Source organism: Saccopteryx bilineata, chromosome 1 (genome assembly GCF_036850765.1).
Source record: "Saccopteryx bilineata isolate mSacBil1 chromosome 1, mSacBil1_pri_phased_curated, whole genome shotgun sequence".
In the NCBI taxonomy this organism is placed as follows: Eukaryota; Metazoa; Chordata; class Mammalia; order Chiroptera; family Emballonuridae; genus Saccopteryx; species Saccopteryx bilineata.
In genome coordinates, this window is record NC_089490.1 from 266,819,339 (window position 1) to 266,825,955 (window position 6,617).

The following is a 6,617-nucleotide window of genomic DNA, read 5'->3' on the forward strand; positions in this document are numbered from 1 at the left end:
CGTCGCAGCTGCAAACGTAGCGGACTCTCCAATATCGCGTCACAGGCTCCCACAGCGGGTGCAATAGGCAAAGAGAGGAGGCGATAGGACAACTGAGAGAGGGGGGGGCGGAGCTTTTTCTTCGAAACCGAAGGCGCCTGACTTCTGAATCAGCAGTGTGCGCTTGCGCAATATAGAGAGCCGGGAACCGGGACTCCGCGGGATCTGTAACCATAGAAACCATAGGTCCTGGTGGCCCCGAGCCGGAAAAAATCAATTTGTTTCTTGGGTCGATTGAAGCTTATATCAGGACCTTTTTCCCTTCTCCATTCTAGATATCAACTGCTAAACTGCACTGTTTTATGGGTCTGTCTCTGCATAGAAGAGTTATTAAGTAATCCTACTATCATCAGTCAACCCCTCACGAATATTTTTTAAGGTCCTAAACTTAATGGACGCTCTACTCCAAAACGATCCAAGATTGGAAAGATTGAAAAGGAAGTCCAGCCCTCCCTGTCTCTACTACTATTTAGCTTAGTGACCTAAGTTTTCTTTTTTTCAGAATGAATTTGTAAAGAAATAATTGTGTTCATAAAGATTAATAAAGTAGATAACATTTACTGAGCATTTGATATGTACCAGATACTGTCCTAAGATCTTTACATGAATCATATCTTTTAACCCTTAAATCAACCCTATGAGGTGCTTTTTATTATGCCCCTTTTATAGATAAAGAAAATAAAGCACAGAGAAGTCAAGTAACCTGCCTAAGGTCACATAGCTATTAAGTGGCTGTGTTTAGTTTTGAGCCAGGCAATCATAACTCTTGCATTATAAGGATGTTCATCATACGAGACTGTTTTTAAAAGTAAAAATATAATATAAAATTCACCTAAATGACCACTAAGCAAGCCATGATTAAATCATGATGCATACATATGTAATAAAATACAAACTGACCCGTTGAAATTTATATAGATAGGCCCCAGCCAGCTGGCTCAGTGGACATAGTGTCCACCCAGTGAATGGATGTCCCAGGTTTGATTCCCAGTTGGCACACAAGAGAAGAAACCATCTGTTTCTTTCCTCCTCCCTCTCTTCCCTCTCCCCCTTCTCTGCCTCTTCTACTCTTGCAGCCAGTGGCTCAATTGGTTCAAGAGTTGACCCTTCTGAGGACACCTCAGTTGGTCCAAGCATCAGCCTCAGGTGCTAAAAAAAATAGCTAGGTTGATTCAGCATTGGCCCCAGACAGGGGTTGTCAGGTGGATCCCAGTTGGGGCACATGTGAGAGTCTGTCTTACTATCTCCCCTCCTCTCACTTAAAAAAATTAAAAAATTATATGGACATGTTTTTATTGATATTTTAACACATTCACAATGCATTGGGAAAAGAGTGGATTACAAAACCATGTTCAGATGGTCCTATTTTTGGAAATATATATGCCAAAATGTTAACAAGATCTTGTCACTAGCCCTGGCCGGTTGGCTCAGTGGTAGAGCGTCGGCCCAGCGTGCGGAGGACCCGGGTTTGATTCCCGGCCAGGGCACACAGGAGAAGCGCCCATTTGCTTCTCCACCCCTCTGCCGCACTTTCCTCTCTGTCTCTCTCTTCCCCTCCCGCGGCCAAGGCTCCATTGGAGCAAAGATGGCCCGGGCGCTGGGCATGGCTCTGTGGCCTCTGCCTCAGGCGCTAGAGTGGCTCTGGTCGCAACATGGCGACGCCCAGGATGGGCAGAGCATCGCCCCCTGGTGGGCAGAGCGTCACCCCTGGTGGGCGTGCCGGGTGGATCCCGGTTGGGAGCATGCGGGAGTCTGTCTGACTGTCTCTCCCTGTTTCCAGCTTCAGAAAAATGAAAAAAAAAAAAAGATCTTGTCACTAATTGGATGATGTATCTTTATATATGGCTTAACTTCCTTGATTTAACTGAAAGGTAAGGTAGTATTTTTCATATTTTAAGTGTGCATGGAATCACATGTGGATTTTGTTAAAATAGACATCTAATTTAGTTAGTCTGAGGTGGAGCTTGAAATTCTTAATTTCTTTTCTTTTTTCTTTTCTTTTTTTTAAAATGAGAGACAGCAAAGGAGCAAGGGCAAAGATGAGAAGCATCAATTCATACTTGCTTCACTTTAGTTGTTTATTGTTTCTCAATGAAACTCTTCATTTCTAAAGAGTTTCCAGTTAATGCCATAAATCACATGTTGAATAACAAAGATAAATAAGGAATATGCAATAAAGAAAAAAATAGCCTAATTTGAATTAAAATGATGAAGTTGACCTAGAAGAATAACATTTTCTATTTAGAACAATGGATTCTTTGGAAATCTAAGGAAAGCTGTAACTTAGAAAAATGCACATACACAAAATTTGGCTACACAAATTTCAGGAACCCAAATTAAGATTCACTTGGAGGCCTAACCTGTGGTGATGCAGTGGATAAAGCATCTACCTGGAATGCTGAGGTCGCCGGTTCAAGACCTCAGGCTTGCCCCATAAAGGCACATAAGGGAAGCAAGGTGATGGTTCCCATCCCCCCCATCCTTTCTCTCTCTCCCTCTCCTCTCTCTAAAATCATTAAATGAAATCTTAAAAAAAAAAAAGAAGGTTCACTTGGAGATCCTAGCTTCAGCTACTATGAATGTATAATCTAATTGCATACTAGATACAAAACAAATATGTAACAGCTGGATAAATAATTTCATATTACATTTCATTGTTACAGTCTCATATTCTCAAATTCTTTGGTAAAAAAGGCAAACAAATATTTAAATTAATTTAAATTAAATCATCATTGGATCTGTTCAGAATACTATATATTTGAAACATAAATAGAAATTCAGGGCTTTCCCCAAAAAACTGTTAAGAACTGAGAAGAGAAAGCAGAGTTGATGAAGCAAATGTTAAATTAAAGAAAAACTGGCTTCCCTTACAACATTTTATCTTTATTATATTTCCTGAGACATTTAAAACACTATCATTTCAAGCATGCTGTGAATGTAAATAAGCCTCTTCTTCTACTAAAGCAAATGCTATTATAATTCTTTTATAAGTTAAGATCGTTCTATTAACAAGAAATTCTAAAAATGGCAATGAATCAATTGTCATTGAAAATATAATTATTTTAATTAATAAAGGATATAAACGTAAACCAGAGAAGCATGAAATTATTTCTTATACCTATTAAGCCATTCATAACTGCAAAGACAACTAATGCATCCCAGCATAAATTTCCAATGCTAATTTCTTTACCACAGCTCATATACCACCAGTGTCACCCAAATCCCTGGGACTCATGGCTCCATGGTGCATCCAATTTTGTTTCACTTCTGAATGCTGCCCTAACAGAAAAAGAAGGAAGTATGAAATTTGGCCAGAATAAGTGACCTCAATTATTAAAACAATTTCCCTGTGTTGATGATTGTAGCCCTCCCCATCTTTTTTATTTCTGTAGAAATTCATCAACTGCTATCTTAGTGCAAAAAATAGTGAATCCCCCATCTTCTGTGTGTCACAGATCTCCTCGGGGGTCTGTTAAAATGCACTTGCCAGGGCCAAATCCTATTCTGATCCAGAATGTTTATGTGGGGCTTGGGAATGAAAATTTTTACTTGAGCTTAGCCAAAACGCCGAGAAGTGATGGGAATGGGAATTTTCATTACAAGCTATATTAGTTTGTTTGGGCTGCCATAACAAAATACCCCAGACTGGGTGGCTTAAATGACTGAAATTTATTTTTTCACAGTTCTGGAGGTTAGAAGTCCCTGATCAAGGAATCAGCAGGGTTTTCTCCTGAGGCTTCTCTTCTTAGCTTGCATATGGCAGTCTTCTCCCAGTGTTCTAACATAGTCTTTCCTCTGTGCACACGTGTCTCTTCGAATCTCCTTTCACTTGGATATGGGTTGTATTGAATTAGGTCACACCCTGAAGGCCTCATTTTAATTTAGTCACTTCTTTAAAGGCCCTATCTCTAAATATAGTCACATTCTGAAACACTAGAGATTAGATCTTCACCGTATGAATTTTGTGGGAACAATTCAGCCCATAACATGTGTCCTATTATTTCTGGTGCAGGTGACTCAAAGTTCATAATTAGACAAACGTGTAGTCTCTAGGTAAACTAAATGTGTACATTCACCTCAGTCATTTAGTTTATATGGCTTAAAATATGTGATCTCTTCCAGGACAATCTTGCTATTTTACTCCAAAAGAAACTTTTATTTGGTTTCTATCCTTATGTCCACTTTGCTACGTAAAATAGCTACTCCCACCTATCCTTTTGGTCTCTTTCACCTTTGCTTTACTTTTTTCTTCACACTTATCACCATCTGACATGATGTCTGTTTTTCCTCACAAGAATGTAAGTTTCAATTTATTTTTGCTCAGCACTGTATCTCAAGTGTGTGTCACAAAAAGGCAAGGTCTTCTACCGAGGAGTTGGGGAGGTAGTAAAGGAGGGCTGAGAAAAATTAAGACGGTTTGAAGTTACTCTATGGAGAATGGGAGAGGAAGATTGGCGGGGATTCAAGAAGAGAGGCTGGACTAAGTTCACAACCCAGGTAAATGTGGAGTCCATGAATGTCCATTTGCACAGCAGTTTTCACAGCCTGGACAGGTACAGTGAGGGTAAAATGGTTATTTTGATTCCTCAATGACCACCATTGTTCCTTAGCATAACATTTTAGCTCTTTCACAAGAAGTCCCTATTCACCTTACCTACTTATTCCTCAGTGATAGCAAGTTCCTTTTCCTTCCTTAAACATCTTTATATCTTGGCTTTGTTAGTGGTGTTCTCTTTGAAGTCCCAATCTTCCCTTGGCTAATTTTTATTTGTTCTTCAAATAATCAGTTCAAATATTATATTTTAAAAATGTTCCTCAACTTCCTCAAACATTAGTCATAATGCTATGATCATACCTCTTTTAAAGCACAGACTTTGGAATACAGAACTAGGTTCAAGAAGAGGCTATTATCTTTACTGCATGATCTTCAGCAAGATATTAATTACATTTTTTTGTTCTTCAATTTCCTCATTCATAAAATGGATGTAATGGTAAGACCTATTTCAGAGAACTGTTTGAAAATGTTAAATGAGGTAATGTAACTAAAGCCCCTGGCACCAAATTGATCAGGAAATGTTTCCTTTTTTTTTTTTTTTTTTTTTTTTACAGAGACACAGAGAGAGTCAGAGAGAGTACATAGGGACAGACAGGAACGGAGAGAGATGAGAAGCATCAATCATCAATTTTTCATTGTGACATCTTAGTTGTTCATTGATTGTTAACTCATATGTGCCTTGACCGTGGGCAGACCAAGTAACCCCTTTCTTGAGCCAGCGACCTTGGGTCCAAGCTGGTGAGCTTTTGCTCAAACCAGATGAGCCCGCGCTCAAGCTGGTAACCTCCGGGTCTCAAACCTGGGTCTTCCGCATCCCAGTCCGATGCTCTAGCCACTGTGCTACTGCCTGGTCAGGCGAAATGTTTCCATTTTTGCAATTATTTGCATGTCTCCCTCTCGACAGAAAGTTCTATAAAAGCAGGAATCATGTTATGTTCATCCTTTTATTCCTAACATTTGATACAGTGGCGGGCACAATGGATTCCCCAGAAGGGTGGAATAAATCAATGATTAATGGGATGAAATACGTAGTTGAAGATGCTACTAGAATATACGAGTTTTCTCGAGTTGAAATTACAGCAAAGACCTAGGCTTGGAAATGCACAAAATTAATTGCAGTGGGAAGTCAGCTTTGGTAATGACAGAAAAAAGTTCTTCAAGGAAGTATGGTAAACACAGAAACATTTAAAACTGAAGTCATTACTCTGACAGGCAAAATAGACATGGACCTTGTACTCAGCTTATGGTTGGATTCATTGTCCTGTCACAATATCCAGTGCATACCAATTACCACATTTACTTAATTTAGGAGTTTTTGTCTTTCTCAATGGAATAAACTTTGAGAACAGCAGTTTCTTACTTATCTTTTTTCTTTTTTATCTTTTTTTTTTTTTTTTTTTTTACAGAGACACAGAGAGAGTCAGAGAGAGGGATAGATAGGGACAGACAGACAGAAACAGAGAGATGAGAAGCATCAATCATCAGTTTTTCGTTGCCACACCTTAGTTGTTCATTGATTGCTTTCTCATATGTGCCTTGACCGCAGGCCTTGAGCAGACCGAGTTACCCCTTGCTCAAGCCAGCGACTTTAGGTCCAAGCTGGTGAGCTTTTGCTCAAACCAGATGAGCCCGCGCTCAAACTAGCGATTTCCCGGCCTTGAACCTGGGTCCTCCGCATCCCAGTCCGAGGCTCTCTATCCACTGCGCCACCGCCTGGTCAGGATCCTACTTATCTTTGATTCACTACCACCCAGCAGTACTTAATAAACATCTGGAGCTCAGTAAGTGCTTAGGAAGAATGACATCGCACAAAAGGAAACGAAGCAACTAGTAATCCTAGCGGAACTAAACACTTAAAACATTCTGGAATTACATTACACAATACAAGAGACACAGAACTCACTCCCCCAAACGAGCAAACGCCTCATCTCAAAATCCGAGGTTTTCCACCCAATATGTGCTGGGAAACAGGAGCGAGGCACGTCACAGACAGAAACCTCTGAACACCAGCGACCCAGAACCT